Consider the following 27,366-nt stretch of genomic DNA (forward strand, 5'->3'; position numbering starts at 1 on the left):
AGTAGGGTGACATTTTACTGGTCAAAGGGCTGATTAATAAATTGTTCTATTTTGACACGTAGTTTTAAGAAAGGATGGTACAGAAGCTGGCAGCCGCCTGTCTCCCTGCAGCTTTCTACCTGAGGTGCCACCTGTTGCTGTTTCCTTGTCTCTTGTCCAGAGCTCCTGGTCCCTCACTTAGACCATCTATCTCTCTGGAGCTTCTGGGTCTTAGGACACCATTGAAACTGTTTTATATTCCTTGGATGGGAAGGACCTGAGAAGGAGAAAGATGAAAGATGAAGATGCACTTTATTACAGACTTGGCTTATTTTATTTTTTAATGAAGCTAATACAGATTGAGCCCTTTTAAAAATCTCAGAAGATTCAGGGTAAAATACACCCCACATGGACTCTCTGCTACTGAGTGTGTCTCACAGGTTGGAGAAGCTGAGCCATGTGCAGTGAAGAGCAATGGAAGGCGAGATGCCCATTTCCTACTCTCTGTTCCCTGGAGGTCACTCCTGACAAACATGCCTTCGACCCTCACCACAACAAATCCGTGTACTCTCATCACACATTTATTATATTTCCCGAGTGTGAGATATTTTATGTCAGCATTTCCTCTGTCTTATGGGAAAGAGTAGATAGATGCCGTGTGTGTGTGTGTGTGTGTGTGTGTGTGTGTGTGTGTGTGTGTGTGAGATGCTGAGCGTGTTCACCAGAAACAGGAAGCTTGGTCTCCCTCTATGGAAGGTTAGGGATGTCCCCAGGGAGTGTAATCAGAAAGGGAGGACAGGCTCTTCCAAGTAGCTGTTTTCTGTTTTTGTTTTTGAGACAGTGTTTCCTACATACCCCAGGCTGGTCTTGAACTCACTATGTAGCTCAGCTGGCATAGAACTCACTCCTTCTAGAGGGAGTTCTGGACTTGGGGGATTGATTATCAGTTAAGTGCCAACATTAATTAGGTGAATACTGTTATCCTCTTTCAAAGTGTGAAATGGTTACCTTTTGATTATAACAACAGCAAAGAGAGGACTTAAAATACCTGTTTAGTCTGACACATGGGTACTTGGGCAGGTGGCCCTTTTTGAGAATGAGCTCAGTGTGCTCACGACCTACCTACTGTATGTTTGATGTCTGGGGTGTGGGATGAGAGGGAGAGAGAAGAGTGTCACTCTGAGCTACTGGCTGGCGAGGATGAAAGTGAGACAGGCGGAGATGAGATGGGATCCAGGGTGACCGGGGAGCGGGGGCTAGAGGTGTGCCTCTGGAGACCCTCCTTATGAGCGGCACTTGAAGCTGCAGAGCAGGCAGAGGTTGTGCTCCACTCTGCCTCTTTTTAGAAATGGTTTTCTAACATATATTAATCATATATAATGATGGGTTTCACTATGACATTTCATACATGTTTATAAATTATTTTGATCATATTTATCCCCTTTCCCCCAGTCTTCTCCCCCCTCACCGATCCTTTCTCCTTTCTCAACTCGTTTAAATGCTTGTTGGGAGGAGGACAGAGAGAAACAGCGGGTTTAATTCACGTCCCTTAGAGGATCACGGGTGTATGATTCTATACAGGAGCACAGTGACTTAACAGTGACCGTGTCAGTAAAGAAAATGGGTCTTCCTCTCCAGCAACCATTAGCTGCCTATAGACATCCTCCCAAGAAGGGGTGGAGCCTTGAGTTCCTTCTCCCATCCACTACATTCTTTCATAATTAGGGCCAACTTGTCACGTGACAAAACCCTTTTCTCTACCCAAGAGGGTGAGGTGCACTGTTATCTTCACCGAGCAGACGGCAGACGGTATTCACAGGGTTATGAGTGAGTCACATGTTTGCTTTATGTCTTTTCTCCCTGCTTTGCCTTGCTAACCTGTTGGCAGAGAATACAGGAAGGCCAGAATCAAAGCAATCTTTGCTTTATTTTCCTCACAAGGACGCTTGTCCCATACATCTACATTGGGAAGAGGATAAAGAAGAAAATGTCTACCTGCTTCTGGGCTTATCCTGCAACACACTCGTTTATCTCAGCCACACCAGAGGAATGGCAGCCCATCAGTCCCTGAGAAATGCCTATCCTCCAGGAAGGTGACTTTGATTTGTCTGTTTCTCCAATAACAGATGTGTAAGTGTTATAGTTTGGATGTTGAATGCCCCCTAAAGACCATGTGTTAATATTAAAGTTTTGGATTCCAGGGTGATGCTATATGGAAGTGAAGTGGTGTGGACTTTAGAAAGAAGAGGCTCATATTTAGTACATGGGGGATGTTCTTGAAGGGGATTGCAGAAGTGGGTTCTCTTTCTCTCTCTCTCTCTCTCTCTCTCTCTCTCTCTCTCTATCTCTGTATATGTGTATCTGTGTGCATGTATTGCATACTGGTTGTATTAGGTACTTTTCTCATTGTAATGACAAAAAGCAACTTAAAAGAGAAAGACTTTATTTAGGCTTGCAATTCAAGGGTAGCGTCCATCAAGGCCAGGAAGGCACAGTGATAGGAACAGGAGACAGTTGCTCATATGACACCCACAGTCGAGAAGCAGGGAGAAACAGGAGCTAGGACTCTGTTTTAAAACCTCAAGCCCTTCTCTAGTAACCCACTTTAGGAAGCTCCACCTCCTAATGGTTCCACAGCCTTCTCAAACAGTGTCACCAGCCATAGACTAAGTGTTAAAACCCATGAGCTCATGGGGGGCATTTCACTTCCCCCACAAGTGATGATGGTCATGATGGGAGCAGTTGGCTCTCCTACATATTCTCTACCACAGTACTCACCGGAAGCACCGAGCTACACACCTGCCTAGTCATGGACTAAACCTCCAAAACTGAGCTGAAATAAACCTTTGTAAGTTGATTAGCTTGGGTTTTTCATTTTAGTGATGACTTGGGTAGTAAGAATCTCAGGAGTCGCTCACTTAGAGCTTATTGTGGAGCCAGGGGAGATGGGTCGAAGAGAAACGTTCTCAGCTGGTGACAGTAGAGGCAAAGGCGCAGAGAAGAGATGATCAGCTGGCTTCCTGCCTCCGCTGTCTGTCGTCCACCTTTCCTGCCATGATGCGCTCTGTCTCCCTGGACCCATAAACCCCAAACTCCCTTTCTTCCTTAAACTGATTTTGATCATAGGGTCGGTTACAGCAACAGGAAATGGCCAACTATTACTCACTGAGGTGTTTCTAACGACCGAAAAAAGAGAACATGAATTTATGTTTTGCCCCTTATTGTACTGCACAATCCACAGAGATTGGGGCAGACTTCTGGCTGATTCTTTGGCAGGAAATCTCCTCCTACTCTGGGAACCCAAAGCACTAGGAGACTCTCTGGGTCTGCCATGGTCACACGAAGCTGGGCCCACAGTGTTTTCTTGTTGCATGTCCCAGGTGGATGGGGCATGCAGCAAACACTCTTGAGGACCCTTCAGTATTATGTCCGCCAACTTTGATTTCCCAGGTTTTGGCATTCTTAAAGTCACCAGGGAATGGGAATTATTTTGACTAAAACTTACGGTTACAATTAAAAGACAAATCAAATAAGGACCCTTCAATTTGCAAGAGGGCAGGGACAAAGTCTTCTCTTCTGTCGCAGTTTCTTTACATGAAGGAGTAAGTGTGCACTTGTGTGCATATGGGTTTGCACATACATGTGTGCACGTGTGGCTAGATTTCAAAGGAAATCCTCTGGTGTTGTTTCCCAGTAGCTACCCATCATTTTGAGACACGGTCTCTCATTGTTCTGGATCTTTCCAGGTAGGCTGGGTAGGTGGAGAGGAACCCAAGGAGCTTACTTCTTCCCCAAACTGAGATTACAAGTATGTGCAGCTAAACTAGCTTTTATTTTGAAATGTGGGCCCTGGGGATTGAACTCAGGTCTTGTGCTGGCTCTTGTAAGACAAATACTTCCCAGGGTGACCCACCTTCCTAATTCCATCATAAATGAGTTCTGAAGGTCTGTGACCCTCCCCTGCCCATGCAATGGAGACGGTTGTAGTTGGAAGGTGAATGTCCCCATGGGCTGATGTGCTCAAACACTTGGACTTGTTTGGTGCATCACTTCGGAGAGTTGTGCAACTTCAGTAGGAGGAGCTTCATTGGAGAAGGTAGGTCACCACATCCTCTTTGCTCTCTGCTTCCTGAGTGTGATGCAATGTGACCAGCAGCCCAGTACTCCTGCTGGGCTGTCCCTTCTTCCTGGAGTTGTTTCCTGTCCCTTGTTTGGTCACAGTGGCAAGAAAACTAACTCATACTCTCTTTAAAAAAATGTTCAAATCCAGGTCACCAGAAGGCAATATTCTTTCTTTCTATCTGTGCTATCCAATCTGGCTGCCATCTGCTGCCACACAGAATGTTGCTTGTCAGGACTAAGATTTAGTCTATTCTATTTTTTGAGACAAGGTCTTGTTACATAACCCAGACTTGCCTTGAACTTGTTGTCCCTCAGTCTTAGCCTCCTGAGTGCTAGGATTGGAGGTGTGTACAATCTCATCTGATTTTAGATGTTCTATTATTGTAAAATATACACTGCATTTCAAATGCTTGGTATGGGAAAATACATAAAATATCTCAGCAACTTTTTATATTTACAAGATGTTAAAATGATTGCATTGGGAAGACATCAGGCTAAAATATGTATTAAAGTTTGTTTTGCCAATTTCCTTTTAGTTTTTATAATGTAGCTACTAGGAAATTTAAAATTATACATAGTAGTGATTTTAATGTAATGTATGATTTTCATTATATTGGAGCTGTGCAGTTCTAATATCTGGAAGAGCAGAGGAAGGAGGCAGGGCTTTTGGGCCCTATCTGTTTATAAGACACTAAGTCTTTAGATCGGTCTTTGGGTATTGCCTCAGGACAGACAGGGAGCAAAGACCTTGTGGAAATCCTTGATGTGATCAAAGGCTCTGGGCAGTAGCCATGTGTGCTTGGAGCTCTTATGTCTTTTGCTAACCGAGGAGTCTCTTTCCCTTGTGTGTGCTGCCCACTGTCAATTCATGCTGCTGGCGTTCATGGGTAATATTGTCAACTTCTTTTTCACTTACACGGTGCTCTTTCTGTCTTGCTCTAGGTGGTGAGACAGTCTACTTTGTTTAGCTTCTATTCCACTGTGAAGTGGGGCTTCTTCTCTGTCCTGGCATCTCTGGGTCTAAAAATGAGCCCAAGAGACTAGTCTGGATGTCTGGTTGTACTCACCAGGTAACAAGTCCACTTTAGTGGTTGCTGTTCAGGCTCCACCACTGATCCTGGCTTTTCCTCCCATGTGCCAACCATGGTCATGGCTGTCTGCCATCGGTCTGCCTTCTACCTGTGGCTCTAACAACTACTTTTGGCAGTCACTCTGCTTCAGTGTTATATGCACTCTCTCCTTTGGATTACACTGTGACTCTGGTTGTGGGGTGCATGTCATCCACAGTTCTGCTAGACCTCCAGGGATGAGTGGAGCAATAGAGAATTACACACTAGAGTCTACATGTATAATTTCTCAGAGGCCAGGTTATTATTTATTTTTTAAACATTTAAAAAGTTAATTTTAATTATGTATATATCTGAGTATAGGTTATGCACATGTGAGTGCAGTTCTCCTGGAGACCAGAAGAGGGCGATGGATACCTTCAAGCTGGAGTGGTTTTGCATCATCAAATGTGGGTATCAGGAAGGCAACTTGGGCCTTCTGCAAGAGCAATGCTCCCTGTTAACCACTGGGCTGTTTCTTCAGCCCCAGAGACGACTATGTTCTATTGCTTCCTAGGTGTGACCACATTCTAGAGACCTAACATTTCCTGAAGTTTGAGGCACTATAGCTGCATAGTTATCCCCCTCTCTAGTCCTTAGTGAATGATTTCAGTCACTCACAGGCAAGTGAGGTCTGCAATATCACTCGGAGAATCCCAGAAATAAACAGCTAAGTTTTAAATAGAGCGTAATTCTGAATGGTGTGGCAAGCTCATGTGATCGCCTTCTGCCTTGAAGGCCACGAATCACCCCTGCGTCTGCTGTCTTCACACTGTACACTGCATAGGCACAGGCAGCAGGCCCAGGACTGGGGGCTGAAACCGTGAGCAAATATAAAGCTTTCCTCCCTGTAAGTGTGTCTCGATTTGGTTGTCACAGCAGCAGAAGCTTGGCTAACACAGTCAGTTGTTTTGGTTTGACACAGCATCATAGTGTGTATGCCAAGTAATATAGAGGGTTTGGTACCAACTGCCTCTTGTTTCAGGCTTTCTTAGGGGTGCAAGTCTTTAAGTGTGTCTTCCATGGATGCGGGGGAGGGGAACTAATGTATTTGACTGTTTTTTGAGGACTGCCTCCTTATCTTGGGGTGGTAATTTCAGATATTGTGTGCTACAGCCTTTCTCTTAAAGAAGCCAGGACCAGTGTTCATAGCTTTGGACTGTACTTGATTGTCAGCCACTGACGTTATGAAATGTGACACCCTGACAAGGGAAGACTACGGCACATGCACATTTTGTTGAACAGTAGAAATATGCATGCAATTTCAAAGGCGTGTGTGCTTTCGGTAATATTTGTGTATATGATGTATTTGTGCATACATGACACATGCATAAGTGTGTCGTATATGCCTGTGTGTGAAAGTGTGTGTGACAGTCACATGTGTAGAAGCCAGAGGAGGACACTGGGCACACTGTTCCTTTACTCTCTTCTTCATTTTCTTGAGTCAGGGTCTCTACTAAAACTAGAGCTAGGCTGGCATCCAGTAAGTCCTGGGATCATTCTAACTCCTTCTACTTTGACTGTGCTAGGTTATCTATGGGCCAGGCAGTGTTTTAAAAGAATACAGTTTCCGTGTAATTATTTTGGGTGTAAAGCTAGCTGGTGGCCGGGTGGCGGGACGCGGCCCCGCCGCTTCACACTACAGATTGGCGCTCCAACGTGGTGACTAAATCCACTTAAAAACCTGAGAGGGCTTTAAATAAAGGAGAGAGAGAGTTTAACACAGCTTTTTGCTGTTTGCCTGGACGTGCCGTAGAGAGATTTCATGTTTTGGCAATAGCGGCAAAAAAAAAAAAAAAAAAAAAAAGCTGAGTCATTTTAAAACGTGGCTTCCTGGTGCTGTGCCGCCAATGCAAACTCTGGCTATAAAGCATTTCAATGGCTTTTATGGACTGGATGTTTGTGTGCCCGCTGGGGATCGGAAAGAAAGTACTCTGAGACCATGCTCTGAGGCAGGAGTGGCTCTGGCTCTGCTCCGCCATGCTCAACTGTGCTGACCTCAGGCAGGAACTATCGTAATTACCATGATAACAGCGCAGTTAAGGTTTAGACTTGGCTGAAAACAGGCGGTACCGTATTACCTCTACTGGCACAACTTAAGTTTTTAAGAAGTGCTTAACCTTTTAAGAAGTGCTCCTGGATAGTAAAAAAATTACAGATTCACAATAGGAAAGATTCAGACATAGAAGGCCTTTAAATGGGTCACAGTGTTGGATAAATGTACGTAGGCTTGAGAGCGAAAGAGAAGAAAAAATATAGAAAATAAAGTTAATGCCTTAAAAAAAAAAGGTAAAGCCTTTAAAGAGACAAAATAAAGCAAGTGATAGAGTAAAAATAAGCCACGTAAAAATGGAAAATTCACAGAGAGTCTGGATTATGTATTTTATTGTGATTTCTTTGAAATTTTTGACTGTAAAGGAGCTAAGTACAGAGAGACATTTCATTATATGGGCTGCCAGTCTAGACCAGAATGGACATCTTAACGGTATGACTTCAGGATTTGGATGTAAGAACATGATGCTTTGAAAAAGAGTTTCTTCTTTTGTTTTCACAGACGATGAGACTCTGTGGATTGCTTCTATCCCAATATGGTATGATAGACCACGCCCTCCTGAAAGGTTGCTGTGAACATCTTCAAAAAATTACTTCACTCAACTGCCGAGAGGAACCTAGCACACAGGTTACACCATAAAAGACCTAAATAACAGTGCCCCCATTCAGCAGGAAGCAGTTTGGAGAGAAATAACTGCGCCCATTTTCCCAAATATTGTTTATAAATGTTCTTTTACATTTAAAGGGGGAGATGATATAGATATGAATTTGCATTGGTATGGATTTTAAGGTCAATTTGTTATATGTATATGTATTTCTGATCTTGATTAAGCTATTGTGATTGTGTAGTTCATTTTAAATGTAATGTATAATTAGGAAATATAGATTGTTAATGGATAATCATTGATAATAGTTAAGCTTGTAGTCATGTTATTAGATTTTCTAGATATGTAGAGATATATTTCAGTTAGATAGACATTCTTCACATCTTTCAAAGACTGCAGAATATGGCATTTAATGTTTTAATAACTTAGGGTTTTTCATGACAATGAGACACGTCTGCTCCTGGCAGCACCAATCTACTTTGAGAGGAAGATGGGCATCGAAGAGGCTCCTTATGGAGTTTGCTAGCCATTTGGGCAAGAAACTGCTCTTGGCTGGACTGTTCCATAAACTGGACACAAAGAACCCGCAGAGAGAGGACTGCTGAACTTGCCTAAAGGTGAGATGGTCTCTCAGGGTTCCTGATTCGTGAAAGAGTCTGCGAGACGTTCTGCAGGACACAGCAGAAAGTGACTGAACTGTCTTTGGAATTTTTCTGCTTCATGGAAATGTCTGCTGGATACTGTGGGCCTGAAGCCCGAAGATGGATGCCCCAACGGTACAGAGGAACTTTGGGTGACTGTCCAGGCAGCGAGTTGTCTCTGTCATTTCTAGAGTTTTATAAGTTACTTATTTCTTGTTTACTTAGGTAGCATTGTATCCTTCTGGAGTCTTTGATGGAGTTGAAGAATAAATAGATAGTTATAGCTTTCCTTAGTTATGATAAAAGATAAAATAGATTTAAATATTGTAACTGTAATACTTGCTTGATAACTGTTTTGTTATATGTAATTTTGCTATGTTAAAGTTGAAGCCTTTCTTTTTTGTTTAAACAGAAAAAGGGGAAATGATGGAGGAAAGTTATCTGTCTATGTTTCTTTCATTGGTTAATTAATAAAGAAAACTGCCTTGGCTCTTTAAGAGACAGAAAATTAGGTAGGTGGAGTAGACAGAACAGAATTGTGGGAACAAGGAAGTAGAGTTGGGGAGACGCTTCAGGCAGTCTCCATAGGGAGTCTCCATGCTTCTCCTCTCCGAGATGGACGCAGGTTAAGATCTCTCCTGGTAAGCCACACCTCATGGTGCTACCCAGATTACTAAATATGGGTTAAAGGAAGATGTGAGAATTAACCAATAAGAGGCTGAAACTATGGGCCAGGCAGTGTTTTAAAAGAATACAGTTTCTGTGTAATTATTTCGGGTGTAAAGCTAGCCGCTGCCGGGTGGCGGGACACGGCCCCGCCGCTTCACACTACAGGTTACAGTCATAGGCACCCACACTGTGCTTCTTATGAGTGCTGGGGATTTGAACTTAGGTTTTTATACTTGTTCAGCAAATACGCTTACCCAGGTAGATGTCTCCTCAGTCTCATATGATGCAACTTTGATGTTACTATTTTTCATGTGTTTTTGCTTATTGAGCATTTCACATGCTCAGTGTCACTTCATGTGACATTCATATTCAACATTTTTTGTTCATCTCCACTTTTCCCTTCCTTCTCCCCAACTCCTCCCAGAGTCTCTCATCACAAACTTTTCCAGCTTCATTACTTCTTCTATAGTTTTTATAATCCATTAAGTTCAATTAGTGCTGCCCACCTGTGCATGTGTGTTGACCCTAATACTGGACCACTGGAGGAATTACTAAAGGCCACATCCTTTAAGGAACCCCCCCCCCTAGAAGCCATCAACTGGCCATAGCTCCCTGGCTAGAGGTGAAGACATGAGCCCCTCCCATAGCCGTCCTGGAATTTGGTTTGGGTTGATCTCCTGTAGAAAACCATGGCAGCTGTTGGTTTATGTCTGCAGCGGTCCTGCAATGTCAAGAAGACACTTTCGAAGTTGTCTTATCCAACCTCTGGCTCTTCCATGCCTTCCAACCACTTCTTTTGTGATGGTCCCTGAGTCTTAGGAAGTCAGTGTGTGATATAGGTGTTTCATTTAGGGCTAAGCCCTCCATGGCCACTTATTCTCTCCACTTGAACTAGTTGAGAGTCGAAAGATCCCAAAGTACAGTTATTAGATGCCCTAGTTGGTAGCATAGAGTTTGAAAAAGACATCTGAAGAGATTCTATACCCTGTACCCTGACTACTGGGAGTTTAGTTCATCACTGAAGTGGGTCAGGGGAGAGAGCCTGGAAGAATGACAATAGCCACAATGCTGTGGAGTCTTGAGGGAAGGCTTCCTTATCATTTTTTGAGAAACCTCATCTCTAAAACAATCACTGGCTCCACTACTTGCTTCCTGAGCCCATACCCTACTGTAAATGCATGATACCAGTGAACTATGGCACCTCGGTGTTGGGGGATGGAGAATTCCCAGTATCCCTCGCTTCATTGTTGGTGCCTTTTTTTTTTTCCTACTTTAAGTCTTTTGCCTCTTCTTGTGGTTTATGCCCGAGGCTTGCCCACAAAGTATAATGGAAGCCTGCTGTCTTTGCTGAATTATTCGTGTGTCATGGCCCTCCCCGAAAGTAGGAGAGAGCTCCTGGGACCCTGGAAACAGAGGAGAGGGAACAGAGGCTCTATGCGGCTGGTGAAAGAGAGGCGGAGAGCGCTAGAAGCGATCTTTGCTTTCTTGTTCATATTTCTGTGTATAAGCACAGGTATGAGTTCAGCATGCTCCCTTTGTAGAGGGAATAAGGATAAATGGATTTAATTTCTATTTTGGGACATTGCCTTGTGTCTGTTCCTTTTGACTGAATCCCTTGATCATTGGGAACAGCTTGGCAGTGCTGTTTCAGAGTACAGTGAGAAAAGAATGATAATTTATGAATAGTGGAGTTCTAGTTTGAAGAAAATAGATAGCTGCTTTTTAGTTCATGTGTGTTTGTGTGTGTGTGTGTGTGCACGCATGCACATGCGTGCACACACACACACACTTATGCATGTGGGCATGCACATTCCATGTTTCTTGTGCAGAAGTCACAGAATAACTTTGGGTGTCAGGCCTCACCTTCTACCTGTCTGAATCAAGTTTTGCTTTTCTTCTTTGTCCTGCATACACTAAGTAGTTGTGCAGAAAATTCCAGGGTTCCCCTATTTCCACCTTCTGTAAATAAATCCCAATACACTACTAGCTCTTATATGGGTTCTGGAGAGTCTGATTTAGGTCCTCATGCTTCTATAACAAACAGTTTTACCCTCTGAGCCATCTCCCCCAGCCTCAGCTTTCTGTTCCGAGTATGGGGCTTGATGGGGCTCCAGACACTCACATTGTTAGATACGAGTATAAGGAGCTGTGTCCGCTCCAGGCTTCCTCTATGGATCTTTGCCAGGACAGGACCAAGGACCATTGATCTTCTCAACTCTGACCTGTGAGCTTCTCTTGAATTGTTGCAAGGGCAAGCATTTTGCATGTGGAAACATTTTATTTTTCACCTGTCCTCTACCAGGAAGAAAAAAGGAAAGGGTGGCGAGGAGTCACAGTCTCCTCCCAATGGGAGCTGGCTCTTCCCAGTGCCTCATTTCTCTTCTGTGAGTCCAGTCTTGTGAGTTAAATAGCAACGATGCACATCTTAGACGTGAGTACAATTTATTTCTGTATTTATGCCTCTCTTCTTCTGAGTAGCTGCTAAAGTGGCTACACCAGAATAATAACAGATACTGAATACAAGAGGCACCTCAGAGAGAACACGCACACCAGCAGAGACTGCTGGAGAAACAGTTTTTCCTTGTCCCCCTGCCCAGAGTTAGCAGACATTTGCTAAGAGATTTCAAGTTCTGGAGGTAAAAGGAACTTACGGTTGATTAATAGTAGCCACCAAGCATTAAATGCACAGGACTCTGTTCTAGGCACGTCATAATCATTTAGCACACTCACTTTGACACCCACTGCACAGACCGAGGAGAGCTTGGTTCCTAAGTAAGCCCTGAACTGTCTCCATTCATGAACACTTGTTCAATGGCTTTCTTTTCTATGGTAGTTGATGCTACATCTTTCTTAAATTTTAAACTGTATTTATTCCTTGTAATTTTATGTATGAATGCAGTGCATTTAAATCATACCTACCCACCATTTCCTCTAGGCACCGTCTACACTATCTCCCAACTTCAGCTGTGTCTAAGTAGTGCTGTTCATATGTGAATGGGCATAAGGCACAGTTAACTGGAGAATGGGCAGCCTACCAGGGCTCTCCATGCACAAGACCAAAGCAGTCAACACTGCAGTACAGGCCCCATGCCTGACTGATATGTTGCTCATCTTGCTCCAGTGATAGCTCCATGACACTGATCAAACAGTGGCTTCCTTTTTCTCAGCATAGAGCTCCCTGCCTTGTGTAAGTCCCTGGAAGGCAGCTCATACATAGCGTTCCAGAGCAGTGGGCAAGAGTAAGAAGGGTGGCTGGTAGTGTTCAGGTGCACAGGAGATGCAGAAATGCACAGCTTCTAAGACAAATGTTCAGAGCACTCCTGAGGGTCCCACTCACCACACGCCGAGTGCCTTGGGCATGTCTGCATGAGGTGTCATCCCTAGACTTATCGTCCTTTCATCCCGAGTCCATGCTCTTCTGTTTTTTCTGTACATTTCTTGGGATGCTTTATCTTTTGGGAACAGGACGGTAATTTCTCTTTTTAAGCTCTCGTCTGTGTTCTCCTTTTGTAATTTCACAGAAAATTTAGAGGAAGATGCAGAGGTTTCCCATATGGCCTTTGTCTCTCCACATGCACAGCCTCCCAGCTGGTTATCTGCTTCTCCACCAAGCTGTGATGGTGGCTTCGCTTCTGTTGCTGTGGTGAAATACTCTGAGATAAAGCAACTAGAAAAAGGAGGTCCATCACTAGAGAGAAGCCCGGACACGAACTCACAACAGCTAGTCACATCACATAGACAGTTAGAAAGAGATATAGACAGACAGACAGAGAGAGCCAGAGAGACAGACAGACAGACACACACACACACAGACAGAGACAGAGAGAGACAGAGAGAGAGGGAGAGAGAGAGAGAGAGAGAGAGAGAGAGAGAGGGAGGGAGAGAGAGGGAAGGAGGAGGGGGGGAGGGAGGGAGGGAGAGAGAGAGAGAGAGAGAGAGAGAGAGAGAGAGAGAGAGAGAGAGAGAGAGAGAGAGAGAGAGATAGATTGGTGTCCATGCTGGCATGTTTTTAGCTTTCTTCATTCTTATATAGTTCACCATTATGCACCACCCTAGTTCTCGTCTTCTTAAAATAATTAACAACCAGAAAAAACCCACAGTAGTGCACATAGGCCAGCTAGATTTAGAGAGTGATTTTAGGTTGTGTCAAATTGAAAATCAAAACTAAGCAGCACACATGGGGTACAGGGTTAGTCCCTGAAAGCTGCTCAATCCATGCAGACTCCTACTGCGTGTTTGGAATTTTACTGGGAAGTATGTGCATTTCAAAAATAGTTTTTATCCTTATATTCTACAGGCAGGTGTACAGCTTTACACCCGAAGAATGAAATCCAGAGACATGAACACATTGGGTAAGATGATGTGGATGGAAAGACTCAAATCCAAATGTTCTTAAGGCTTGCTCTTTCCATTCTGCCAAACCTCCTATAGGGTCCCAGGCATTTTACTGGACATTGGAAAAGCAACGTTGAATAAGATATGGAACTTTTCTTCACAAAGTTCAGGGATCATGGGGTGTTGGTGGGGACACACAGATGTTTATTGGTTGTTAGGAAACTGTGGAAGTTCAAAGACAGGTGTACTGAGGATGGGACCCAACTAAAGAGATGTGACCCAGAGAGGATGGGCCATCTGTGACTCTCTGATCTCCATGGAACCAACACCTATGGTCCGGGGTTTAGAAGCTAAGCTAATGATTCAGTGGAACCTCAGGGCAGCTCCATGGAAATCCTTCAGTGGTAGAAGAAGCATGTCTCTGGGGTTACAGGTGAAGTTATCAGAAGTCACGTTGGAAGATTTGTACCTCATTGAAAAAGACATGTCTCTGTGTGGTTTCCATCCATTTGCTGCATCTGTGAGACAAGTTGTCTTTTTAATGGGGGAGCAGAGCCCATTTCTGTGCCACCTGTCAGTGTTTAGCATGCCACCGAGGCTTATTACTGCTGCCATCTGCTGCCAAGGAGAAGTGTTCATGTTCTGGGTGGCTCTTAAAAGTCATTAGTGGGAAGGAGGCAGGGCTGAGGATCCTAGTGGGAACACACACTACTAGCACAGTAAAAGTTTTCATTCTCTTCCTTTGCATTCTGGAGGGCTCATCCTCCGTACCCCAGCTGCCTTCTGCTAGCTTCACTGGTCTGTGTGTGTGTGTGTGTGTGTGTGTGTGTGTGTACACCAGAGATCAATCTCATATGAAATCCTTTAGGAGTCATACACCTTGTGTTTTTGAGGGTCTTTTGTTGGATCCTAGAACTCTCCAATTAGGCTTGGTTGCTCGACCACTAAGATCTAGGGACTCATCTGTCTCCACCTCCCCTTGTCTGGGTTTATAGGCACATCTGCTCATGGCTGTTTTATGTAGGTGCTGGAGACTGAACTCAGATCATCTTGTTTGCACATCACTGGTTGCCTGGTCTCCCTAAGCCCTCTTCATCCTCTCCTTTAGCCCAGTTATTTCCATCATGGATTCTGTGTCTACAGCATTACAGGGCATAGTTAGCCACAGTCATGTTTTCTCTGTGTAGACACCACTATTCCATAGGCTGGTGTCCTAGACTGAATCAAAAAGAGAAATCTAGGATTCATCTTTCTGTTTCCTAACTGTGGATATAATACATTAAGATGCCTCTGGCTCCTGACAACATGCCTTTCCTACCTTGGACTGTAAGCCAAGTAAACCCCTCCTTTCATAAGTGGCTTTTGTCAGGTTTTTTATTGAATTGAGCATGTGATTAGATTCACATTTAGGGAAAAAAATTCAGGATTGTCTGATCCTGAAAACCAAAGGAAGGAAGAAAGGCCGGAATCCAGTCTATGGAGAGACCCACTATGGTGAAAGTAACCATGCAATATCATCAAAGAAGCCAGCAAGGCTGCTTAAGTGGAATTATGGCTGTCAGACTTGGATTCCAGGGCTGAGAACTGACATAAGGTAAAGAAATGACTCTCCTTCTTGACTGAAAAGTGTGTGGATGAGGTTCAGTGTGGCTCGGCAGGCTCAGCTGGAAGTGGGTAGGTGCTTTGAGCAAGAGCTGGGTCATGAACATCAAAAGAAAAGGAGAAACGAGAGCAAGAGCTTGTGTGGGTGAGACCCAAAGAGCAGATGCAGGGAGAGTTGTGTGAGCTCCCATCCCTTGTGGGAGGAAAGGAGGACGAGATGGATGGGCTCCGTGGCAGCAGGGTGTGTGGGTTTGCTTGTGGGTATTTCTTGTCTAGTAGCATCTGTTTTCTCTCGGATGTAGGAGGCAGGATCATCTGATGAGCGAGGAGTGTGGTTGTGGTAGAGACAGGGAGAAAGAAAAGTAACACTTTGGGAAAAAACTAACACAGATTGATGGGCTGGGATTACTTGGCCCGAGGTGGGCTCCCTTGAAGGTGTGCATCAGAGCATATCAGGTGCCTGGGTTGTCCTTTTCTGCTTGGACAGAGGAATGAAAAAGGCACCAGAGCTGAACTTTCCTAGGCTTGAGTTTTATCTGAATGGTGGGAAGAGAAAGCAAAAGATGGCTCAGAGAGCTTAAGGTGCGGACAAAGATATTGTTAAAAATCCTGAACCCTGAAGTCTAAGTTGACTTAATTAATGAAGAAAGGAGAGGGATGGTGGCCCCAAAGAGAGTGCAGTCTAGACCTCTCAGAGCGAAAGAAGTTGAATGAACAAAAGGAAGAAGAGATAGATGGTGGCTGAATGTTCTTACAATGCTGCTTCTAGATACAATGTTACAGGAATGGGTTTTCTGAGGTTGGAGGGAGACAAAAAGATTAATTTTTCTTCCCAGCAGCCATCTGTTGCCAATAGATCTTTGGCTATTGTATATATATGTGTATGATATGATGTATCTGTACATGATGTATATGCACATGCATATACACATGTATACGATGTATAGTATGTGTATGATATATATATATATATACATATGATATATATGTATGTGTATGTAAGCTATGTGTTCAAAGCTGAGAGGTTTACAGTTGCCTGCTCTAGGGTTTTCCTTTTAAACTCTAGTAAGTGGTCCTTATGCTTAAAAATAAAAATAAACATGTGAAAAACCCCAAGGAAACAGTGGAGAGTAATTGAGGAAGATCCCTGACACTGGCCTCTGACCTCCACAAGCATACTCTCAGATATACACACATGAACATGCATAGAAATAATATACAAGAGAAGCCCATGTACTTACATGCAGTAATGGCTACTGATTTACGTTTTTCCTTTGGTACTACTGAATTTGATAACAAGTAGACTTTCTGGCCTGGGCCCCACTCTGTATTTCTCTTTTTAAGAAATTAATTAATTAATTAATTAATTTTATGCATGTGAGTATTTTGACTGTATACATATGTGAACCAGGTGCATGCCTAATATCTGTATAAGTCAGAAGAGAGCCTCAGATCCCATGGATCAGGAGGTAAGGATGCTGCGAGCCTCAGGAGGGTGCTGGGAACTGATGCTGGGTCTTCTGCAAGAGCAGCAAGTGCCGTCTCTCCAGCTCCCATAGTTCTCTCCTTTCTCTGCATGGTTTTGTTTTGTTTTGGTTACCATTTCTCTATGAACCTCTATCCTGGCCTACTTCACTCTGTGTTGTGTGTGTCAGTGTCGTCTCTCTCCTTTCTGTAGTGTGTGTGTGTGTGTGTGTGTGTGTGTGTGTGTGTGTGTGTGTGTGTCAAGGCTGGAGGATAATGTTGACAGTCATATGACTTTACATGCTGGCCAGCTTGTTTTTTTGACACTGAGTTTCTCATTGACCTGGAAACCGAATAGAGCTGGTTGGCCAATGGGCCACGGGGATCTGCCTGTTTCTGCCTCCTCAGTACTGGGACTGTAAGATGGGGACACAAGGCCAAACTGTTTCTAAATGTGGATTTTGAGGCCCCAAATCAGGTATTCATGCTTGCAAGGTGATAACATCCACTCAGCCCTCTCCTTTCTTTCATAAGGACACCAGTCATCGAATTCTGGGGTCACCTTAAATCTAGCTTGACCTTTTCTAGACACCTTTAATTGATTAATCTACAAAGACCTGTTTCCAATAAGGTCATATGTACAGATATTGAAATTAGGATTTGAACACGTCTTCTTGGGAGCCACTGTTAAAGCCAGGGCCACTACTTCATCCACTCTACACCACTAATAGGGAGCAGTTTGGATCCAGTCGCTAGCTCCTGGCTAACTTTCCTGCTCATCAGAAGGTTCAGCTGGAATCAGGAGGGCAGGACACGTTAGTGATATTCTAATAGGGGCCATGAGTGGGTTTGCCATCTCTCTTTCTCTAGGTGCATGCGTGGAGAGGCCGTGTGAGGACATGTGGAGGAAGCGAGGAGGGGTCTCATCCTGCACTTACCTTTCTGGTAGCATTTCTAAGTACATGCTTTTTAACTTAGGCGGTTGACGGCATTTCATAATGACACTCTGAGCTGGTGGAGCAGACGTCCACCCCCAGCCTCTACTAATTACCGGGTAAATGGCAGCCATCTGCGGCAAACTGTGCGAAAACTCAGGCTTTTCTTAGGAGTTTGGAATTGGACCAAGAGAGAGTCGGCATATCCCCAGGCATCTTGAGGTTAAACAGTAGAAGTGAGGCTCTTAGTGTCCACGTGGTGGGCAGCAGAAAGGGCAGGTGTTGGAGGAAGCACAGGGGTACAGATGTCCTAATAAAAAGACAGCTAAGAGGCTGGTGATCAGGGTCCAGAGGAAAACCTCCCTGCCACATCTAAGCCTTCTGGGACAATTTTTCTTTGCTCTTGAACTCCACAGATTAAAATCTTAAATATTTTTCATTGTAAACCTTTATTCTCTTGTCCTTATTAAGGTAGTGTGAGCTCATTTCTGGTGTTTGCAAACACACAACAAATCTCAAGTATGCTGTCTTGGCTGTTTCCAGTATTTACCCTTAGGTACTTAGGCTTCCGTGAGAGGTCCAGAATCCCCTGACTGTCCAGATGATGATGAGAAGCCAACAAATCATAGATACTTCCTTATGAAGCTTCTCCTGCTGTTGAAGTAGGTCACACAGCCAGTGTGATGCCACAGATAACACCACGAGTGGGCTGGGAAAATTCACACCACCGAGATACTAGAGGTTGACTTAGAGGTCCTTTAGTGATATGAATTCATCTCCTGTCACAGAAGAAAATTAAATTGTCTTTCCTGACTTGTTTCTATAGGATATTATTAACGTTTTCTTAGTTTGCTCTTGTTCTGCCTGGAGCAGAAGACTGGTGTGTTATTTGAGCCTCCTCCCAACTCAGAACACACTATGATAGTTTCAGTCACTGCTCCCAACAATCACAATTGCTGTTAGTGAGGATTTATAGATGTCCTTACATTTCTAAATATCCTTTTATGCCTTTTCTATTTCTATGGTAACTTAGATAGCCTGCTCAGCACACACAGATACCTCTTTGGGAAAAACCTGATAGAGGATAAATCTGAATTACAGATGAGATAAGTCGGAGTGTGGCTGTTCACACGGTTTTGTAGAGGATTCAGATAGCAGCGTCCCCTGGTGCCTCTGCTGTATTCCCTATTCTCTTTACAGACCATCAACACTGTCTTACACATAATAGGCTCTGAATGGAAATTCTGATGATTGATTGATGAGCCTCTTGGGATGGATAGAGCTGTGAGGCTAGGGTTATAGTTTGCTGCCGCCAATTGGAGATAAATCACGGAGGAAGGGAAAGCGACCATGAGCAGATAGCCAGTCAGTGGGGAAATGGGACTCAATTGTTTTTTTTTAAAAAAAATGTGATTCACACAAAGTTTTGGGGAAGCTGCTTGCTGCATAAACTAAGCTATACATGAATTTTTCATGTCAGTGTCCCCAGAGACATGAGGAAATTCTTCATAGAACAAAGCATTGGATAACCAGAGGAGGAAGTGTATACCCGTTCCACAGTCATGCTGGGAACCAGTATTATCGCAAAGAGGAATTAATTTTCTTTCTCTGTCTCGATCTCTGTCTGTTTCTTTCTCTGTGGGAGTATGTGCTCGTATGCATGCATGCAGGTGCACAATATATTCATGCCTGCTTGGAGGACAGAGGATGGCAGCTGTCATTTCTCAGGGTCATTGTTATCATTATCCTGGTCTTCCCTGTTCCTTAAAGAGACAAGCTCCACGCACCCCCAAATTCCCCCCTCCCACCCAGGCAAAATGATCTTGTATCCTCTCTCTCTCTCTCTCTCTCTCTCTCTCTCTCTCTCTCTCTCTCTCTCTCTCTCTCTCTCTCTCCATGCTTCCTCCCTCCTTCCCCTTCTCTCCTCTCTTTCTCTCTCTCCTTACCTCTTCTCTCCATAATTCTCTTACCCTTATACCCTTCCCAATACCCACTAAATAAACTCTTTACACAAGCTCTTTCCACATGGTGCATCTGTCTGTTTTCCACCTGCCAGGGGACCAGCCAGGTTACGCTGCCATGAATCTTTCAGTCACTCACATTTTTTTTAAAAGACAAAGTCTATGTCTAGTCCTGGAACTCACCAGGTAAACTATAGTGGCTGTTCACTCAGTTCTGGAACCCTCCTGTAGCTCCTCCCCAGTGCCAGGGTTAGAAGTGTGCATTATATATCTGGTCTTTTAAATGTAGAGTTTGGAAGACTGATCTCAGGTCCTCATGATTGCAAGACAAGCACTCTGCTGACTGAACCCAGCCCTCCGCTATTAATTTGCTGATTCTAGGATCATGCTGTGAAGAGGTCCAGTTTGCAAACCGGAACCTTCATTGAAATGAACACAGAGGAGGCTGCCAACACCATGGTCAACTACCACACGACCGTGGCAGCCATGCTGCGTGGACGGCCCCACAAGGAGCTCAAAACCCACAGCTCGCCCAACCAGTCATGCACGCAAGCAGCCCTGTAGGCTGTGAACTCTGTGTAACCCAGAAACCAGGCTGCTGTGGGTGCTGGAATGGCAATGGCAGGCAAAGTCTGTTGCGCAGGCTCATTGTGGAAAACCTCTTCTGCCCAGTGACCCTGGACGTGCTGCACAGATCCGCTCTAAGTTCGGCACAGTCTCGAAGATCTACACATTCACCAAGAACAACCAGCTCCAGGCGAGGCTGCAGCATGCACACCAGGAATGCCCAGCGTGCCAAACTGTCCCTGGACGGTCAGAACCTCTACAACACCTGCTATGCTCTGCACATTGACTACTCCAAGCTCACCAATCTCAACGTCAAATACAACAATGACAAGTGCAGAGATCACACTTAGCTTCACCTGCCCTCTGGGGACAGCCATCCTTCGCTGGACCAGACCAAGCCTGCAGTATTTGGTATGCTCAGCGCAATGTCAGCCTCTCCGCATGCAGGAGCCAGGTTCCCTCCCACCCTTGCCTTCCCTCAGGTCTCTCTGTTCCTAATGTCCACAGAGTGCTACCCCTTCCTCCCCTGCGTGGTGCCTTCTGCTGCTTTGGCTGCCATGGCTGGACACATTGCTATCCCAGGCTTGGTAGGTGCCAGGAATTTCATCCTTCTGGTCAGCAACCTGAACCTTGAGAGAGTCACACCCCAAAGCCTCTCTATTCTCTCTGGTGTCTTATGGTGATGCGCAGCGGGTGAAGATTCTGCTCGACAAGGAGAATGCACCTGTACAACTAGTGGAGGGCAGCCAGGCTCAGCTGACCATGAGCCCCTGAATGGGCAGGCACAGCTGCAGGGAATCAGTGTGCATCACACTGTAAAAGTGTCAGAGTGTGCAGCTGCCTCATGAGGGACAGGAAGACCACTGTCTTGAAGCTGCTGCCCCGCTTCAAGAAGCCCAGGCTCCAAGAACTTCCAGAACTTCTCCCGCCCTCAGTCACCCTTCACCTCTCCAATATTCTGCCCTCTGTGTCAGAGGATGACTCAAAGAGCATCTTCTCCAGCGACAGGCAGTGTTGTCAAAGGTTTCAAGTTCTTCCAGAAGGACCACAAGATGGCGCTGACCCAGATGGGCTCTGGGGAGAAAGCGTTCAGGAGCCAATTGAACTGCACAGCCGTGAGCTGGGCGAGACCTCCACCTGAGTGTGTCTTTTTATAAGTCCGCCGTCTAGGTGCCCCTCGGCATGTGGCAGTTTCCACCATTCCAGAAAAGCCACTTTAAAAAGCAGCTGAGCCAGGCAGTGGTGGCGCACGCCTTTAATCCCAGCACTCGGGAGGCAGAGGCAGGCGGGTCTCTGTGAGTTCGAGAGTTCGAGGCCAGCCTGGTCTACAAGAGCTAGGCCAGGACAGGCTCCGAAGCTACAGAGAAACCCTGTCTCGAAAAACCAACCAACCAACCAACCAAACAAACAAATAAATACATAAATAAATAGTAGCTGGAGTAATTTTACAGACCAGAGATTTTATTTTATTTTTTAAAGAGAGAGCATTTGCATGTCTTTTTAAAATTAAAGTTATTTCTAGCCCCTGTTGCTATGATTGAAAATGGCTTGGGCCACAGAGACCCAGTCAGGCCCGGACCCACACTTTTAGGGGCTCAGGTGTAAGGCCACAGTGGTGCCCTGAACACAGTCACTTTCTTGTGCCCTACAAAACCAACCTGTCTCCCAGCCCCACACCCACCTTCTCATGCCACTGGTCTGTCTCCAGACCTGCCCTGGAGCCAGGTGGCCTGTACCACAGGCTCCCTGTGCTGTGCAGGAGCTGGGGCCACTGCCCCCACCCTTATAATCAATTGACATGATTCTCCCTTGTCCCTGGCTGGTCCAGGGACCTCATGTGACCTTTGTATTTTATCCTGTGGAGTCGCAGACACCTGTGCCTAGCAATATTTCCACTTTATCCAAATACCCAAATCTTTTTTTTGTATTTATATGCAAGAGATATAGTTTAAGTAACTTTTTATAGTAATGATAGAATGGTATGTATGTAATCTATGCTTCTGTGTCCCTGCACAGTTTTCTTCCTTCCTGGTGGCCAGCTTGCAGGTGGGGCCCAGGCCAGTGCTGCCTCTGCTTGGGAAAAACAGCTCTGAGACCAATGGGTTCCTACGTTCAAAGTTTGGATCAAAGTTTTGTTTTCTGCCTGCCTCTGACTAGGTCCACGTAAGGGCCTAACCTCTAGGATTTAACACTCCTCCAAAATGCTCACCTCCATGCCTAGCTTGCCTCTGTATTTCTGATCATAGTCATTCAGAGAAGGGTGGGAACTGAACTAAGCAGTCATAATCTTCTCGTTTAGATGCATTTAAGGATGTCTTTGTAATTAGCACCAATGCAGAGGCATCCTGCAGCCCACTGCGGGTATTCCTGCCCACATGAGACAAAGATGCAAAGGCTAACAGGGCCTGGAGGATATGCTGAACAGGTACCAAGATGAAGGTGAATATAACAGGTTTGTCAGATTTGGTCTTCTCTGAACATATCGGAATCTCACGTGTGTGTGTGTGTGTATGCATGCAGGTTCCTGGGTACCAATGAATGTATGTATAGTATAGATGTGTAAAGATGTTAGAGATCTTTGCTTACCAACTAGAAAACTTGTTTTTGAGATGGGGTCTCTCATTTGGGGTTCCCTGAGTAGGCTGTGTTGGCTGGTTAGAGAACTTCAAGGATTTGTATGTCTCTGCCTCCTTAGCACTGGGATCCTGAGTGCACGCCACCAAACCTAGCTTTTTAATGTGTGGTGCAGGGCATCAAACTTAGCTACTCATGCTTGTGCTGTAAGCATGTTGCTGAGCAAACCATCTCTGCAGCTGCCTGAACTTCGCCCCTGACACCGTGTCCACAGGCTACATGCTGTTCCATCTTCTTGTCTTTATTATTATCTATTTATTGAGTTATCAATGTGGGAGGGCTTGCTCTATGGTAGGCATTGCTTGTAAAGTGTTACACATGAAAGGAACACAGTTACTACTGTTATAAAGCATATGGTGGAATTAGGAGAAGACAAAGGTTAGCCAAATATACTATTAAATAAATATATCATTTGGAATTGGAACTGCCATAGAAAGAAAATTCTGGAAGAAGTCGCCATATAGCCACACTTTTGTCTGTGGTTAGCTGTGGTTGGTTCTCCCAGCAGATTCACAGGCTGTCTTGGAAACCACTGACTTTTCCACAGTGACTGGTGTGGAGTCGCATATGTGAGATCTCTGGGGCCGAGGACTAGTAAGTGGCTTTGCCTAATTATCACCTTCTCAAAACTGACACTTACTAGAGGGACATGCTGCACAGAAGGGGGTCTCACCAGTCAGGCAAGTCCTTGGGTCAGGTACCTATGCTCCTGACCTTTCTTCCTTAAATGGTAAGAAAGGCAGTCTCCCCCTGGGAATCACACAAGAGGTAGCCAGCAAGCCTGCACTGGAACCCTGAATGTCGCATAAACAAGGTATTCCATGTATGCAAATTCCGTTATTGTACCAGTTCCATAGGAACAGGGTGTGACAATTTCCAAGATGGAAACCTTCGTCAGAAGCCCTCCAAGGCCACAGGCTCTAGAAGCTGGGAGGGACAGGACAGTCTTCTTCCAGAATCTCCAGAACAAACCAACCCAGCAAAAATACACAGTCACCTACTGTTCTGTCAGATGTGATGGCAGCACCAGGAAGTTGATAGAGATGGCAACCGACCTCTTCTCATGGGAATCTATGACTTCCGTAGACCACAAACCTTTCATGCTCTCTCTGCCTCTAAGAAGCAAGGGCTCCTGCCTTGGACAATGGAATCCCTAATTTTGGTGACAGCTGTCTCCTGTATGTCCTAATCTTGTGAGCATCCCTGTGGCATCATGCTCTGTGTGTGTGTGTGTGTGTGTGTGTGTGCGCGCGTGCGATTCTGCATGTTCACCTGCTTACCTTCCACACCTCATGTCTTGTTCTGTGGAACTCTACTGTTCACCCTGTCCAACCCACTCACACCATGTATGGTTATTCTACTTCTCTGTGCTCAGCACATTTCTCATTCTTTCCCCATTTTGTGTACATACCTGGCACAATGCTGGGTGCTTGTGAGTGCGTGTTTATGTATGTATATGTAGGGATGATGGAGAATAACCCTGCGTGTGTATGTATGTATGTGTAGGGATAACAGAGAACAACCCTGTGTGTTTATGTATGTATGTGTAGGAATGACAGAGTACAACCCTGTGTGTGTATGTTCATGTGTGTATGTATGCATACAGATGGCAGAGAACAACCTTGTGTGTGTGTTCATGTGTGCATGTATGCATACAGATGGCAGAGAACAACCTTGTGTGTGTGTTCATGTGTGCATGTATGCATACAGATGGCAGAGAACAACCTGTGTGTGTGTTCATGTGTGTATGTATGCATACAGATGGCAGAGAACAACCCTGTGTGTGTTCATGTGTGTATGCATGCATATGGATGACAGAGGACATCCCTGTGTCTGTATGTTCTTGTATGCATGCATATGGATGGCAGAGGACTACCCTAGTTTTTTTTGTTAGGCATCTTCTACCTTGTTTTGTAGACAAATTTTTCTTTGGCCATCAGCTCCCCAATAATGACATTGAGATTTCTTATTAATTATGAAAGCTCAGTCTTCCTAACTAGCTTGTAACTGAAATGAACCCATTTATATTAATCTATGTTCTATCACGTGGCATTGCCTCTCTTCCTTCTTGTGTTTCCTATTTTCTCTGTGTGTCTGTCTAGTGACTCTGATGGCAAGACCATCTTAAAAGGCCACACCAGCCACTGCTGCTCTGGCGGCCTGGGTTCCCTGAGAGCCTATCCTCATGCCTGCATATTTAGGGCCCTTACTTTGGCTAGTTGCTGTGTCCACAATGCTGAAGTCATCTTTACCTAGCTGCTCAAGCACTCTGTTACCCAGCGCGGCCTCTTAAAAGAGCTGAGCCTCTGTATGCTGAGCCTGCCTGAGACAGCTGTCTCAGGCTCTGTGTCTGCATAGACATGCCCCGTGTTGGGTGGCATAGCCGTGTGATAAAGCCGCCTCTTGGGCAGGCTCTCTGCAGAAGCATGGCTCTTTTAGAGGCCCTGCTGGGCAGCAGAGCAAGTGAGCAGCACTGGGTATGCAGTTGGTAGAGTACGTGCTTAGCGTGTGAGCCCTGGGTTACATCCCACCTCTATGTGGGCAGGGTATGGTGTTTTGTGACTCCAATCTCAGTGCTATAAAGGTGGAGATGGGAGGGTCAGGAGGTGAAAGCTGTCCCAAGTTACATAGAGTTTGAAGTCAACCTGGGTTCCTTTAAAAAGTGGAAGGAGGCAGGCCATGTCTTTCCCAAGAGGTCATAAAGATGTCTGGATGGACTTGCTTAGACAGTGTAGGAGGGTGGGTACGGGTGGTGGGAGAGGATGAATTACAGACATGGGGCCTATTGAAAATACACCAGGATAGTACTTTTTCTGAGATAAATTGACAGAATTTCTTATTCCTTTAATCTAGCTGATTAGTTTCCCTGCCTATAGAGTTTGCATTGAGTTACCAGCTGTTTTAAACCGAACACTGAACTTACTGTGGCCTGCAAGCAAGCAAAGGGTGGGGAAATACAATTTCCTCATGGCACACTTCTTTTGAGTAATTGGTGAGGATAGGAATTCACATTTGAAATCGATATTTTGGAGGACTTAATGGTAGCATGACAATTGCACATTTGTGGATCTCAAAGGGGCAGCTCTGTGCAAACTGGGGCAGATAGAGCAGAAATCAGCAATTTCACATCTTGCTTGAGAACAAGCATCCACTGGGAATTTTAACAAGGAAAGAAGCTGTGGGGAAGATTGCTTTCCATGCTAGCCTTCTTCTAAGACTCTTGGTGGCAGATTTGGGGTGCAGCTGTTGTAAAGAGGGTTCATTAGTTACAAAATTGCAATGACTTTCCTTGGTCTATGGGAATCAATTTTTAGTTTCATTAGCTATGCAAATCCAAATTTGCACTCTTTTCTCCATTAAGCAACAAATATCCATTGCCCTTTGGACTTCGTTGGTTTTCTGATATTTACACATTCTAGAAGGATTAACGGGCCTATGTACCAGACCTTGTATTAGACAAAGAGGAGACAGTGGTGACTAAAACAGGTCCCCTTTATCTGTTTTATGTCTTCATAAAGCCATGGTGGATCCAGGCAGAGTAGCAGGACCTGTAGTTACGCTCAGACCGTTGTGTTGGGAACGAGGCACAGTCATATGCCAGATGCCTGTCAAGAAACTGCTTCTCTCTGCCAAGCCTGTTTATCTTCTAGGAAGCAGAGTATGACCACACTCTGCTCTGCCTTCCTCTTCTGTTTATTGCCCCTCCAATGCGTGTGCACGCATGCACGGCATGGTGTGTATGTGGATGACAGAGGGTAGCTACCAGAGCCAATTCTCTTCTTCCACCGCATAGGCCTCAGAGATTAAACTCAAGACATCAGGCTTCGCTGCAAGTGCCTTTGCTTGCTGAGTCACCTTATTGGCTAAAGAACACCTTCTCTGAGGTTTGATGCCAGGAGTAATGTCTATTACTATTTATGTGCTCCCGACACAGATCCATCCCTACCGCACGGTCAGAAGAAACCCAGAGAATCAGAGTAGAGCTCCGAAACCCACAGCTGGAAGTTTTGTCTCTGGACATTTTGGTATGTGCAGCAACACATTAGTCTGAGCCCCCAGGCATTGGAGTCAGGGTTTCCTGTAGCTGAACACTCCTGACTGGGTCTACTTGTGCCACACTTTAGGTTCTGGGATGGTGGGAATCTCAAGCATCTTGTTTACCCTTGAATACCTGAAGCCCAGAACAGTGCTCAGCATCACTCTCTCTTTACACACACACACACACACACACACACACACACACACACACACACACACACGCGCGCGCTCGCGCACACACACAGATCAGAGGTGGCAATATATGTGAGAATCAATATACAATATATATTTGTTAAGTTATAGGATCACATATAATTACATATTATTTATAGTCACACAAATATTTATATAATTTTTATATTAATATGTATGTAAAAATTATATTTAAATGTATATTTATAGTGTTAAATTATAAACAGTACATCACTTGTTTTTTAATTAATTAATTAGTTATAAAACTATCTCTTCTCATTTTACATATAAATCCCAGTTCCCACTCCTTCCCCCCCTCCCACTCTTTCTACATTCTCCCTCCACCTGCTACCCACTTCTCAGAGAGGGCAAGGTTTCCCATAGGAAATCACCAAAGTCTAGCACATTGCTTTGATTCAGGACCAAGACCCTCCCCACTACATCTAGGCTGAGCAAAGTATCTC

General features: G+C 44.8%; 1 pseudogene; it reads left to right on the forward strand.

Moving 5' to 3' along the window:
* The first annotated feature begins 10,539 nt into the window (after nucleotides 1-10,539).
* LOC119827176 lies at nucleotides 10,540-21,208 on the forward strand (annotated as a pseudogene).
* Nucleotides 21,209-27,366: the final 6,158 nt, after the last annotated feature.

Source organism: Arvicola amphibius, chromosome 12 (assembly GCF_903992535.2).
Source record: "Arvicola amphibius chromosome 12, mArvAmp1.2, whole genome shotgun sequence".
NCBI classification, from domain to species: domain Eukaryota; kingdom Metazoa; phylum Chordata; class Mammalia; order Rodentia; family Cricetidae; genus Arvicola; species Arvicola amphibius.